Genomic DNA, 15,503 nt, shown 5'->3' on the forward strand with positions numbered 1-15,503 from the left:
CGAAGGAAAACTGCTGGCTTGAAGAGGTAAGAACTTCTCAGTTGACAATATGATCCAAGGCACCTTGTCTGTTTTCGTGCTTTAACAGTCAAAAGCGAACTTTTTGTGTATGAATCTGCTGAACAGGACTGTGTTCCAGCAAGCTTCTTCTCTACGACGAGCATTCGTTGATGCACTTCAGCTTGCGTTCTCTGTCCAGATGAACCCTCTAGCTGCTGTCCAACAAGTGCCACAAGCCCCTCGAGGAAGCTGGTTATGATGTAGTTCTTTATGCCACGATCTATGTAACATTATAACTCAATTGAAATAAGTCAGATGACCAGATTCTGTGTCGTGGAAAATGTAAATACAACTGCGCTTAATGCAGCATGATAATGATCTGGGTTTTTTGTGTCCATTCCCACCTTTGAGGCTCAGGCTTATAGATTATTGGTTGATTTCTTGGGGCTTTTTCAGTTCTGGCTGCATCATCCGAGGTCTCAACCCTTGTCATCAAAACTATTGTGCGCTGTTTGTTCATGTGGGTTTAGTTTGACCCAAGCTACCCCTAACAGCTCAGTTCATAATTGGACGATTTTATCGACTGGATGATTTCACTTTCACCATCAAGAAACCTTTCAGAAATCATTTGCAGAGTGATATATTAGTGTTACTACCATAGCATAGGATTTGTATCTTCAGCAATGGCTCAAAGAGTTGGAAAAACATGTGAATTCACAAATGAGATCACGAGATTAAGTGAATCCAGGAACACAATAATCATTTTTGCTGTGAACAACACTGATTTCTCTTCTTATTTTTTTGGTTACTCTGAAAGTGTTAAGCTGTGACATCATGGCTGTTAACATCGGGACGGTTCTGTTGATTATCCTTTGTAGGCTGAGGGTGATGGCTCTAATTACCAACGCATGGATATGATTACTAATTATCGTAAACATATTGCATTGAGGATTTATTTACAAGAGTTGTGGTTTTGATTAGATAGGCCTGAAGCATCCACTTGTTCTGGATGTTGTTCTCATCTGCTTATCTCTTTGCCTTGATCTTGGCAAGATTGGAGCGGTGGAACTGGAGGCCATCCCTCTTACCTCTGTGCCAGTACATCAATCTAATATAACTGACACCAGTACCACACATGGAGGGAATTTTATTCTAAAATAATATTATTTTAATTAATAAATAATTGTAAAAGTAGATGCTGGTTTTGTGAAATTGTAAAACTAACATGCTATCGGTAGTAGGGAACCCGATAAGATACTCGTTGGCAGCCCAAATGCCGATAAGCCTAATTCAAAAAAAAGCCAATAAGCCTACCTGGCATGCACGTTAGACAAGAAACCAATCGGCAATTAGGAGGCCGACTGGATCCCATGGGCAGCCCACATCAGCCTGTTGTTCGCTTGGTCGTAAACGATCGTAAATTTCCAGCCAGAACAATATTTTTCTCTCACACCAAACCAGCCAGCAGTAAATAATCCACGATCCAATACGGTCTCCCAGCCTACCCCTATCGGCTTTTGGAGAGCTGACTGGGCTTATTCGCTACGCTGCCGATACTCCTGTGAAAAGCGTAATGTAGCACGGACGTTGGAGATTAGGCTGTGAAGCCTAGTAGTGACCACTGTTGATGGAAAGAGACAAGAGCTGACAATGACTTCTCTCGTCCACGGCTCCGAAACTTGGTAAATTTGAATCATTTTAACCGGTACGCAATTCTATAGTAACATTCTTTTTTAAGAGATATAGTATATCTAATTAAAGTTGAAGATATTTGACTTCTGGTCAAGTGAGAATGATACTATTTGTGGGACGAATGGAGTATTTACTCTGAAAAGGATGTTGCGTTATTTATTTTCCAAATTTTGTTAGGATATTTTCAGGTGGTTATCTAACAAATGGAAGAGTCAACAAATATCAAATTTGACTAATGATGTTTATTTGGTATCACAATTATAAATATTATATATATATATATATATATATATATATATATATATATATATATATATATATATATGTTCAAACTAGTGTTTGACTCCTTAAAATACCAGACGTGCACTTATTTTTGGGACGAAGGGAGTAATTAATACCACTAGATAAATCATTGAATATATTTTTATAAAAAAATTATCTAAAGATAAAAATATTGATAATATTTTGTATAAATTAGTCAAATTTAAGAAAGTTTGATTAGCACATACCACATAAATATTCTTTTTATGGGATGGGATTATGGGAACCGAGGAAGTATATACGTAGGAGTAAATGAAATGATTAAATTACTAATAAAGTATATAAAAGTAGTATTTGTTGCGTCCTTGCAACTAGTAGACAACGGAGACATCTTTACCCAATACCAAGGCACAGGAGGGCGGTAAACATCTCAGCCTTAGAGCATGGTCAATAATAGAGCCAAGTGCTTAGCTATAAGTTAAGTTATAAGAGCTGAGCTATACAATAGTTATCTTCTATTTGGCTATAATTTTTTTTATTATTATGTAGGGCCATGTCTTACTTTCTCTTTTCTATTTCTTCTCACATACACTTTTATTTAGGCCCACATATGACTATACTTCCGTGTCCAGCTTGTTGCTTGCGTTTTTTTTCTCTTTCCTCTCCTCTTTCCTCCACATCAACAAAAATACTGACTAGTTTAACTATAAGCCCATTAGTGTTGGTGCTCTTATCGGCCACGGGACAGCCATATGTCTGTCGCCCAAAAAGGTTCGACGTGGCTACGCTTAGATCTACATGGCAGCACAAATGGGCAATTGGTAAAAGCTCCTATTGGCCTAGTCGGTTTCCAAGCAGCCGATAGACAATTATTTTTACAATTATTACGTAACAGTATCTATTTTACAATTATTTATTTAAATAATATTATTTCAAAAAAAAGAGCCACATGGAGGTGCCTGAGATAACTCAGTGATCCTGTGCCTGGCATTCGGCACTCAGCAGCAATGCAGCATAAAAACTCAGTGATCCTGTGCCTGTCATTTCGGTATCGGTAGCATAAACTACTCAGTGATTCCACGTGGACACTAGTAACATCATGTGCCTGTCATCTCAGCACTCAGCAGCGTAACTCGGCGTTGTTTAGTTGCTCCACAAAAACTTTACGCCACGTGCCATTGAATATTTAACACATATATAGAGTATTAAATATGAACTTAAAAAATAACTAATTACACAGATTACGATTACTTTACGAGACGAATCTTTTAAGACTAATTAGCTCGTGATTGATAATAAATTGCTACAGTGATACGTGTGCTAATATCGAATTAATTAGGCTTAATAAATTCGTCTCGCGATTTACTGATGGATTCTGTAATTTGTTTTTGTATTAGTATCTCAACATCTCATACAACACCCCCATATTATATCCGATATGACACCCCAAAAATTTACGTCATGAAACTAAACAAGGTCTCAGTGATCCTGTGCCTGGTATTTTCGCAGCATACTGCATGGACACTAGTACTGTAACATACATGGAGGCAGATAATTGCGCGCGCGCATCGTACTCTCTTTTATCTTTTATACTAGTATAAAAGTATCTAACGACTAACAACAATGTGGCTGTAGTTTAGTGGTGAGAATTCTACGTTGTGGCCGTAGAGACCTGGGCTCGAATCCCAGCAGCCACACATTTATTTTTAATTTTTTTCCATTTTTTCTTTTTCCTCTTCACAGTCTTTTACTCCTTTTCTTTTTTTTTTCCTTTTCCTTTTCTGTCTTTTCCTCTCACAGTCCGTTTCCTTTTTCCGCTCCCAGTCTTTCCTCAGCCACCGCCGATGATCTCTCCCGGCACGGCGGCACCGCTGCGGAGCCTTCAATGCGGCCCTGCTTCCGTCGTCTTTGACGGTGGCGGTGTCCGTGGCTGCAGCTCAGCTCAATATCCGGAGTGCCCCGCCCAGCCATTTTCTTCGAGCTTCTGATTTGATTTAGGGGGCTCGATTCGGCGGCGGCGCGCTTGCTTTCACTAGTGCTTCCGTCGTCTTTGACGGTGGCGGTGTCCGTGGCTGCAGCTCAATATCTGGAGTGCCCCTCCCGGCCATTTTCGTCGAGTTTCTGATTTGATTTGGGGGGCTCGATTCGGCGCGCTGGCTTTCACTAGATCCTGCTTGTTCTCCCTGTTGTTCACATCCGCTTGAAGCTCTTCGCTTTGTCTCCCGCTAGTCTCGATCTAGTCGCGTGTTAGCTCAGCTCAGCGCCTCAGCTTAGGCGATGTGTAATCGTGTTCCGAGTGGAGATGATTGTTCAGGTATGTATTGCCACCAATGCCTTTGCATTATTTTCGTGTGTTGCATTGTTTTTTTTTTCGGTTACATCGGTTCATGGTTGTTTTGTTTGGTTCGTCACTGTGGTTTCAAGGTTATCTCAATTGACAGGGTCTTATGAACGCCAATGATTGCTGCATAGTGATAAGTTGGAATTCAATTGTTGTCGGGTAACTACGAAAACTTGTCTAGAAGCTTGTCTCAAGTTCATTTTTGCGTGCTTTGGTGTTTCAGGTTTTGTTAGGTTCAGGTGCAGCCTCTTTTCCTTTACCCTTCATGATGGATCATGGTTCATGGATGCAGGCTCATTTTATTATTTTGCTCCGTTCCAAATTATAAGTCGTTTTAATTTTTTTTTATCTATTTTGTTATGTATCTAGACATATTATTTATTTAGATGCATAGCAAAATAGATGTACCAAAAAAGTCAGAGCGATTTATAATTTGGAACGGAGGGAGTATTGTCTACAAAACTTGCTACGACTGAGCATGAGGGTCGTAATGCTTCAGTGTTTTTCACTTGGATAATTTAGCTAGAATCTAATCCAGGCAACTTTAGTAAGGCAATTTGGTGAAATTTCATTTCATGCCACTGAATAAGTCCAAAATGCACATCATGGCAGGGCTGTTTTGACCCTCGCCATATTGCTCGACATGTAACGCAATGAGTCAATGCGTGACGTATACCACATTGGTAATATTACAATTTACAACTAATTATTTACACCTGGGCCTCAACAGCATCACAACAGTCATAATTTAATTTCTAATTTTAAATTATATTTTATAGTATTTTTTTTTCTCACACCAAACCAATCAACAGTACTTTTAGCTATGACTTGTAAATCAAACCAGCCTAAACGAACAGCATGATTTTGACCGATTTTGGATGAGTCGTCGAGTAGGTGGGAACGGCCGGGCGTTGCGGTCAGCAATGACAGGCCAAGCAGTCAACGCAGAGGACTGCCCTGTTTCAGTGGGGAGAGCAGAGCCCTCAGCAACGCCCTGACGACCCTGACCAACGCCATTGGAAGCCTTGTTGCCTTGGGGTCAGTTTAGTTCCAAATTTTTTGGCAAAATGGATACTGTAGTATTTTCGTTGTTATTTGATAAATAGTGTCCAATCATAGTCTAATTAAGCTTAAAAGATTCGTCTCGTGAATTTCGTCTAAACTGTGTAATTAGTTTTATTTTTTATTTATATTTAATACTTCATGCATACGTCTAAAGATTCGATGTGACGGGGAATGTGAAAAATTTTGCAAAATTTTTCAGGAACTAAACTGGGCCTTGTGCTGCTGCTGCTCGTCAACATGACGCGTGCATGAGCACGTCAGCCGCTGCTCCAGAGCTGAGTTATAGGAAGCGCTTTGGACAGTGCCCTGGAAGGCCATGATTGCCTGTTCCGTGTTCACATGCTGCAAGTTGTAGCACTGATTGTTGACTGTGGTAGCTGGGAGTTGGCGTGTTTGGCGCCGGATAGTGTCAGTGGATAGTGGGGCAAAATCTATTCTGTGTTGGCGAAGTAAAGCAGATGAGTTACTGCGGTTGATGGAAGCTGAACTGATCTGAGCTCGGATTTGGTGCATTGAGAGTTTAGAGATTTGATTCATCCGGGGTCGACGTACACAAAGGGGATTTGCTTGTTTGGTGCTACGAGGAACAGAGATGATTCTATATTCACGGATTTGGCAGCTGGTGAGGTTGTGGAAAAATCCCTGCATGGTTCGTGCAAGATCTATTTCAGGTGGTTCTGATGTGTCAATAGGTGAAACATTAGTTTGTGCGGGAGGTGGCTCTGGAGGCATGGGTGGGGTTGGGGGCTGTCCCCCATTGGAAGGGTGGTCATTTCTCATGGTGCTCACCAAGAAGAACAGCTTTGCCAAAAAACAGGAGAAGGGCGAAGTGGTATGGTTCATCGATTAGGTATAGCATGTTGGTGGGGGCAGGGAACAATGACAAAAACAGCGGAGGGCGGTGGATTGCCGAGAGGATGGGGGTAGGAGCGATGAAAGCGTGGAGGAGCTTACCAGGCCGGTGTCAAACGGCTGTTGAGTGGTGCCACCCAGGTGACGATCGCTGAGCAGCAGATTGAAACAGGAGGTGTCTCTTCGAATCTTGCTGGAGAGGATAAAAGATCGATCTGGAGCTGGAAAACTCGTGGCTAGAATGGAAAGGATCTAGATGTGGGGGGTAGGGGTGAGCACGAGGAGGAGAGGAGAGAGCCGGCAGTCTGCCCAGATTCTCTTGGGACGGGATGGGATTTGGATCGCAATTGAGTTGGGTGGCGGAATGATCACTGCGTTGCCAGTTGGTCAGCTGAAAGGGGTGCTCAGGCTGCCCGCTCGCGTTCGAGCGCTGGCTCACGCGGGTGCTTCTCCCTTAGGCCACGTTCGTTTGACCGGGAACGAGCTCCATGAAGCATTCTTAGCCGGATCAGTTCCTTTAATTTATATAAGATTTTACTATCCGAATTGATTCCTGGCCTCATAATACCTTAACCGAACGAGTCCTTAGAAGTATCAGGGAGACTCCACTGTGTATTAAAAAAAGCAGGGTCCAAGATGCTTAGTATCTAAAAGCAGCTATTTCTTAAAAAACAATTTTTAGTTTCTACCACTTTAATTAGCTTTTAGCCTTCGGAAGCAAAAACAGCTCCGAAAGCCCAAGCAAAGGTACTCTTCACTGTCACATACCACATCAGCAATACATATAGAAATTAAGTGCTCTCGGCGATGTCAGCGTGTTCATTTAGTCACACCAATACATATGACGTGATTGTAGCGGTGAGCCACGCAGCCTTTTTTTTTTGTTTGAATGACACAGTCTAACGCACAGACGCTTACAATATACACACACACTTATCTTTTTGAACACGTATGTAAACCCTACCCCTACGAGCACATCCGAAAGATTGAGCTGGTGACGTCGCCTACTACTGAAAACACAGTGCCGTTAAATTTTAGAATAAATCCAGAAAAATACAAGCACCCGTGCCAAACCGATAACTCGGCCTTCAACATAACAAAAATGCTACTTTCTACAAATTAAATTAGTTTGGAACATGCCCTTTTTAAAATATTTGTTTTTTTATTAAAATAAAAAATCCGATGAATTGTCGCTCGCGGGACCCGAGCTAAGTTGAGGTTGTGTGCAAAGGACAAAACAGAGACCCAAGTTTCATTTAATAAGGCCCTTTTCGAACATAGGAATTTTATATGAATTATATAAGAATTTTATAAGATTCATTTCATTTTTACAGGAAAAATACAGGAACTTGAAAAAAAAACCGCGTTCCAAAGGGGGCCTAAAAGGGTATTTCTTATGAATAGATTTGTTTTTTGTTGTCATGGCATTTCCATTGATGTTGCATGAATGAAGAAATATACTTTCTCTGTCCAGAAAAACTTGATGGTTAGTTTTGTTTGAAGTCAAATTATATAAAAAATGACTAAATTTATAGTCAGAATACTAATATTTATATTATCAAAAAACAAGTATTATTGGATTTGTCATGCAACATGTTTTTATAGTATACCCATTTGGTGCCATAAATGTTAGCAAATTTTTCTGTGATTGGTTAAATTTAAGATAACTTGATTTAGGACAAAACTAAAACATCAAGTTTTGTTTGGACAAAAGTGATGACAATCTTGCAGATGCGTCATGCTCCACCATGTATAGATTACTATTTAGGGTCTGTTTGGTAGAGCTCTGGCTCCTCTGAAAATGGCTCTGGCTCTGGCTCCTCTGAAGGAGCAGCTCCTCTGGAGGAGCTGAAGCCGTTCTGAAAAACGTTTGGCAAAACGGCTCCTTCAAACTAGACGACGTGAACCCACATCATGGAGCCACGCGAAGCTCGTTTTTTAGGCTTCTCCTGCGCAGGCAAAAAATGGCTCCGGCTCTTGATCGGCTCCCCATACGGAGCCCTTTCCAAAACAGGCGTTTGGCACAGCTCCTGCAGGAGTCGGAGCTGAAGCCCCTGCAGGAGCCCTGCCAAAGAGGCTCTTAGGCGTTGTATGTCTACGGCTCCACTTTATTTTGATCGCTTGACTAATTAATATGTTTTACATAAGGCTAGGATTCATAAAACAAAGTAAGGGCACGTTTCAAATACCTCTGGCTAGCTTCGAGATCTATCTTGGATGATTTAAATATTTACACTTAATATAAACTAACAAAACAAATCATGTAAATGCACTTGATATATGTATAGGCAATGCTCTCGTGCGGGCATCCGAGGATGGACGGACGCGGCTTCCGACTAGCTGCCTTACCTGTCCGCTCGCTCACATCCCCATCCCTTAAAAAAACTCTCTACGCGCTTGGCCATCGCAGCCTTATCCACCGCTCCATCGGACCTCCGCGCCTGACTCCACCGCGCTGCCAGCCTTCCCCACTCCGCACTCTACTGCGACGCTCGCCTGCACCACGGCTGCCTCCACTACCCGCTTAGTAGCCGAGCAGGTGCTCGCCAAGGGTGCGCTGGCCCAAGGCGCCGTGCATGTGCTCACCCAAGCCGCCAAGTAGGTCCTCGCCTAGAGGCGCATCGCGCGAGCTCCATGCGCTGCACCGGCGTCGAGCTCCATGATTCGTCCAAACAACTAGGTGACATTGCGTGCTGAAAACGCATGTTGCAAGAGTATGTTTCAAGTGTGTCAGATGTTTCATCGAGATGTTGCAAGTGTTTCATGTGGATGTTACAAAAGTAGATCGGGATATTGCATATGTTGCAATGATTCTACACGTATGTTGATTGTTCCCAATGTTTCAGTTGTTTATGTTGCAAGTGTTTTATCTGGATGTTGTGTATGTTTTACATGTTTTTCAAATGTTGTCAAGTGTTTTTTGTAAGTGTTTCATATGCATGCTTTAAGTGTTTTATCTGCCTTTAGACGCATGTTGCATCTAGATGTTTCAAAGTAGATTGAGTATTGCATCTCCCTCCTCGCTTTTTCTGCTGCCTCACCTCGGTGTCTCCTCCTCCTCCTGGCGCCAGCTGGGCATCCGCTGCCCATTCCCCTCTTTTTTGATGCCGGTGACGTTCGGGGCAGCACGGGCCCACATGGGCGCGGAAAAATGGACTGCATGTGTGGCCCGAGCGACCAGGGCGGAGCAAGCGCGGGCGTCCGGACACGCGCAACCATCCAGACGTCTGGGCGCTAGTCTTTCCCTATATGTATGGCTCCAGATCATATCCTACTCTAGGAAGGGTATAGATTTTCTAGAGCTAGAATTTTGCTAAATAGGGACAAAAGAATAAAATGATAATTTAAATAAATAATTATGGCGACTACAAGTAACAAACGCCCCGTTCGCTTGGCTTATAAGCCGTACTTTTTCAACCAACGAACAATATTTTTCTCTCACAACAAATCAGTCAACGGTATTTTCAGTCATGGCTTATCAGCCAAACGAACAGGGCAAAAACCTTTAGCAACAGGAACAAGCAAGATCCAAACACCTTTAAATAGAGCAATAACGGGTTAAGAAACCATGGCATTGGCTTAAGAAAAATAGCTATTCGTAATATTCAGTGAGTTCCATCTTATATAGATTTGTTTCTTAAAAAGAACTCATCTAGTCGTCTGTCAGCGAGTGCTTGAGCCCTTTTTATTCTTTTACAAATTTATTAATAATTTTATACTCCTTGAATATATCGATCGATCAAATGATTACACCAAACATGCCTCCTTCGCCAATGCATATACCCGTACGTGCGCACCTAATTAAGCCGTATGCCGACCCTACTACCTACGGTCAACCACACGACACGCCGGCCTGCCGGTCTCACTGTGGCGGGGCGTCGCCGGCGGCGAGGTCTGCCTCGAGCGCGGCAACCCTGGCCATGGAGGGCCAGACCTTGGGGTTCTGGCTAAGGCAGTCGTAGGCGAGGCGGGCCACGCGCTCCAGCCCCATCTCCAGGCCCACCTCGCCCATCCTCCGGTCCAGGATCCGCTCCAACTTCTTGGGCCGGATCAGGATGGGCCGCGCCCAGTCCACCAGGCTGCCGTCGTGGGCCCCCGCCCGGCTCGGCTCCAGCGTGCGCCGCCCCACCAGCATCTCCAGCAGCACCACGCCGAAGCCGTACACGTCGCTCATCACCGTCAGGTGCCCTGCATTATTGCATTATGTCATTTTAGCAGGAAGGCAGAGCGATCGACGTCGTCAGGGAAGAACAGAAGGTACTCTGCACTACTACAGATTCGCGCAGTAGGAACGGGACCATTTTTACTGTAGGGGCGGCTAGGGTTGAGGGCGCCCCTACAGTGGACGTCCTCGGGCCCCAACAGCCCAGCCGCCCCTACAGATGGGACTGTAGGGGCGGCTGGTAACTTGAGCCACCCCTACAGTTAGGGGTGATCTGTAGGGGCGGCTCAATCACTAGCCGCCCCTGCAGTGACCATTTTGTAGGCGCGGCTGCCACCAACCGCCCCTGCTATTCTACTGTAGGGGCGGCTGAATCACCAGCCGCCCCTACTGACGACGCACGAATAAATAGCAGCAGCCATCCCTTCTTCCACCTCGGGACATACTCTTCTACCAAAAAAAAGGTTGGGAGGTCTTTGGCTCCTCCTAAAAATTGCTCTACTAAGGGGGGAAGGTTTTGATCTCAAATCATTTGATAAAGAGGCTCTAAAAGGTAAGGAAATGCTTCTACAACCCTTTATTTGAAGTTTAATTCGTTGGTTAATGAGTAATTTGATTTTTGATTTTCTCTTTCTTCCATGGAGCTTGAGCTAGTTATGAGTGAAATTGGACTCTAATTTTCACTATACTAGGGTAATTAGGTAGGGAAGTAAGATTGCACCCTTTGTTAGTACATCTTTTTTGATTTTAGTGTAGTATTAGTGAAGTTTGATGCATGTGTCATGAAACCCTATATCTAGATCTAGATCTAGGATTTTGTTTTTTTATTCTTTTTTAATTTTTTCTTTATGTGACTAGGGTTTGCATGTAGGTGAATGTGTAAGATTTTTATTGTTGCTAATGTGTAAAATATCCTCTACCATGGCTACTAATTATCATTTAATATTTATTTTGATTCCTTTCTATAATGCGTGTTTTTAATTAGTTATGGATAAATAGGCCATTAATTAATTATCCTGTACCATAAAATTAGAATGGAGTTTGCATGAAAGGTAGTGGATGAAATATTAAATGTTGCTAATTGTTTTCTTTGAAATTGTTTATTTGAACCTATCAATTTATATTTTAAAATATTTATGCATTAATAGTCAATTAATTAACTATCCTCTACTATCATGGTGCGTGTCTCAGGTATATACAATTATTCTCGAGTAATATTCTTTTTTTGGTTGTTTTGTTTCTATAAGATGGACTACATGAACTCTTGGATGTATGGTTCGTTAAGACACGACGCTCTTTTCCGTGATGAGGTGGACAAATTCATCAAAGCCGCAGAGAAGCATGCAGCGACGTTGAAAGAGAATAGTGACACGATTATTTGTCCCTGCAAAGATTGCAAGAATCTTATTGCATTCCGAGATGTGAGTACCATCAAAGAACATCTTATTAGGAGAGGATTTGTTCCGGACTACACCGTGTGGATTCATCACGGTGAAACAGTGGTTGTTGATGATAGCGACGATGATCTAGCTGATGAAGCTGAAACCCAAGCATACTTGTCCTGATTCACAGACGATCTTGAGCAACAAATAGATCGTGACTATGGCAATCAACAAGGTGGTAGCTTCGGCAATGAACAAGGTGGTGATGATGCTAGTGGTGTCAGCAATGATGGCGAAGCACGTGAGGGGGATGCAGATGACGATGATAACTTGGACGAAATGCTTGGGGCCTTTGGACCAGAAATATTAGAAAAGAGCAAGAGAGGTCTAGAAAATCTTGAGAGGATGACAAAAGCATCGAAGAAGACTGTGTATGATGCTGAGAAGGGCTGTCCGACATACTTCACACTGCTACGTTTTGTGCTTGAGCTACTCATCCTGAAGGCTAAGTACGGCTGGTCGGACTGCAGTTTCAATGATGTGTTGTGCCTCATGTCACGGTTGCTCCCATAGCCGAACACAATTCCCGCCAACACATACCAAGCGAAGAAGGTTATAAGTCCACTCACATTGGGAGTTAAAAAAATCCATGCATGCTCCAACCACTGTATCCTTTTTCGGCGTGGCACATCGTTCGAGACTTTAGATACATGTCCTAGGTGTGGGGCTAGTCGGTACAAGAACAATGACCTTCAAAGTGGGGTGGAAGCCTCCATAGGAAAGAGGAAGAAGGGTGGGAAGAAGGTGTTGCAAGAATCTCAGCCCCCAGAGGAAACTCTATTAGGCAACGATGCAAATAAGAGAAGAATTCCTGCCCTGGTTATGTGGTACTTGCCAGTGACCGACCGCTTGAGGCGTATGTTCCTAAACCCTAAGGAAGCCGCACTGATGACATGGTGGGATGATGAGCGCAAGGTGGATGATGATACGATCGCACACCCAGCCGATTGTAGCTAGTGGCAATTGTTCGATGCTAAGTACAAAGCAGAATTCAGTGATGACCCACGGAATGTACGGTTCGGCTTGAGCACCGATAGAATGAATCCCTTCAATGAGAGGATGACCGACCACAGCACATGGCCAGTCATCTTGACCATATACAACCTCCCAACGTATTTGTGTCAGAAGAGGAAGTACCTTCTCCTCACCATTCTTATCTCCGGCCCCAAACAACCAGGCATTGATATAGACGTGTTCTTGGAGCCTTTGATGCAAGAAATGGAGAGGCTATGGAGGTATGGGGAGCCGATGTACGATGCGTTCTGGCGGGAGGACTTTATATGCAAAGCAATAATATTTGTTACTACCAATAATTACCCTGCACTGTTTGCCCTGTCTAGACAGTTCAAAGGCAAGACTGGATGCTTAGTCTGTTTGGATGGTACTAAATGGGTGTTCCTAAATGGATCCAGGAAGATAGTTTACATAAGGAACCGGCGCTTCTTAAAGACAGGTCACAAGTATCGTGGCAAATTATACCTAAGATACTATGGCAACATCCCGGAGGATGAACCCCCTCCAGAGAGACGTCGTAATGGAGAACATGTGTTTAGAATGGTCCAAAACATACATGTCATCTATGGAAAGAAGAATCCAGATAGAATGATTAGAGATAGAAGCAAACCTCCCATCGAAGGCGTACCATTCAAGAAGCAATCGATCTTCTTTCAGTACCTGCCTTATTGGCCAGACTTGGAGGTCCCCCATGCCATTGATGCGATGCACGTGTAGAAGAATGTTTTTGAGAGTCTCATGGCTACCTTGATGGACACGAGCCAGTCAAAGGATGGTCTCAGATCACGGAAAGACATGGTGCAGCTGAACGTGATGCAAGAGCTTTGGCCGGTACAGCAAGATAATGGCAAGTACAGTCTTCCCACGGGTAGCTTCAACCTAACCCTAGAGGAGAGGAGAGCTATATGCAATTTCCTTAGGGGGGTCAGAGTGCCGACTAGGTTTTCGGCGACCCCGAAGAAGCTAGTGTCGATGAAGGACCTATCATTAACATACTGCAAGGCTCACGATTATCATATGATGCTGATAGTGTTCCTACCAATTGCAATCAGAGCTATAAAGCCAGAGTTCCTAAAGATGGCCATCACCCGCATGTGCTACTTCTTTTCAAAGATCTCACAGAAGATGATTCGCAGGCAAGAGCTGAGTGACCTACATGAATTCATGGTGGAGACCCAGAACCAGCTAGAGATGTGTTTACCTCCCGCTTTTTTTGATATAATGGTACATCTCATGATTCACCTAGTTCATCAGATCGAGGCATTGGGCCCTAGCTTCTTGCATGAAATGTGGTCCTACGAGCGGTTCATGTCGGTTCTAAGCCGATACGTGCATAACCGAACACACCCAGAGGGCTCCATGATAGAGGGTTATAATTCCGAAGAAGTCGTCGAGTGCTACTAAGAGTGGCTAAAAGTACAGAGAGGGATTGGTAATCTCGATTCTCGTCACAAGGGAAGGCTAGCTGGGAAGGGCATAAGTGGTAGGAAAGTGTTCCTCGATAATGATTATAGAGAGGTGAGTCGGGCGCATTACAGTGTCTTGCAGAGTATGGCAGTGATGCAACCGTACATTGATGAACACATGGCTATCATTATGGCCGAGAGGAATGGCCGTTCAGATGATTGGGTCATGAAACAGCATAAGCAACGCCTAACATCATGGTTGAAGGACGAAAACATATAGCCTGGAGAAACCATAGATTCTATTACCATCAGTCGGTTGGCGGCCAGGCCATCGAAACAGGTGATGTCTTGGAATGCTTATGACATCAATGGGTACACATACTATACCGACACAAAGGACAGGAAATCTGTGAATCAGAACAACGGCGTTCGAATAGAGGCTCTCGACGAAGTGGGGCGAAAGGTGCAGTACTTTGGCATAATTGAAGATATATAGGAACTTGACTATGGAAGGGATATAAAGGTGGCCCTGTTTTGATGCCGCTGGATCAAGCAACATCAATTAAATGAGATTGGACAGAGAGTCGTTGACCTCCAGAATGTAGGCTACCAGGATGACCCTTGGGTGCTCGCTGAACGAGTCGCTCAAGTCTTCTATATGCCCGACCCACAAAGTAACCTCCCCCCAAAGAAGAAGACAAAGCACATGGTGGCCTCTGGAAAACAACATATCATCAGAGTTGATGGCATGGACGATGTTGAAGCTTACAATAAGTGTGATGAGATGCCGCTATTCACAGACTTTTGTAAGAAGATCGAGGCTATGGAAAAGAACCTGCCCAAAGATGTATTGCCATGGGAACGAAAAGGTGTCAAGGGAAAAGTTGTCATGGTGGGCTAGCTAGTTTATGTAAGTGTGTCAGTGTCCGTAAGACTACATTCATGTATGTGTGTGTGAGACTACATTTATGTATGTGTGTGAGACTACATTCATGTATGTGTGTGTGAGACTACATTCATGTATGTTTGTGTAAACAATGTGTACTAAGAATTTAACAAATTATGAAATTACCAAACTAAAAGTTGTAGATCTCCATGAGTTATTCAACTTTGGTATTCATTACTTTTTCAGTTGAAATGATTTGGGGGTTCAAATTTTGGTTCGAACTTATCATTTTTTCAAATTTCAAATTTAAAAGGTTCAAATTTTGTCAAATGATAAGATGACTAAAATAAAAGTTGTAGATCTTGATGAGTTGAACAACTTT

The 15,503-nt window shown here is 43.2% G+C and overlaps 1 non-coding gene and 1 pseudogene across 1 annotated transcript; one reads left to right on the top strand and one right to left on the bottom strand.

Moving 5' to 3' along the window:
- The first annotated feature begins 3,578 nt into the window (after window positions 1–3,578).
- On the top strand, window positions 3,579–3,650 carry TRNAH-GUG (transfer RNA histidin (anticodon GUG)). Its single transcript has one exon. It is a non-coding gene; the product is annotated as a tRNA-His (tRNA).
- Window positions 3,651–9,876: 6,226 nt separating this feature from the next.
- The window catches only part of LOC136523160 (probable serine/threonine-protein kinase PBL17), a 45,176-nt pseudogene continuing 39,549 nt past the window's right edge, over window positions 9,877–15,503 (bottom strand).

This window comes from Miscanthus floridulus, chromosome 18, assembly GCF_019320115.1.
Source record: "Miscanthus floridulus cultivar M001 chromosome 18, ASM1932011v1, whole genome shotgun sequence".
Lineage (NCBI taxonomy): Eukaryota > Viridiplantae > Streptophyta > Magnoliopsida > Poales > Poaceae > Miscanthus > Miscanthus floridulus.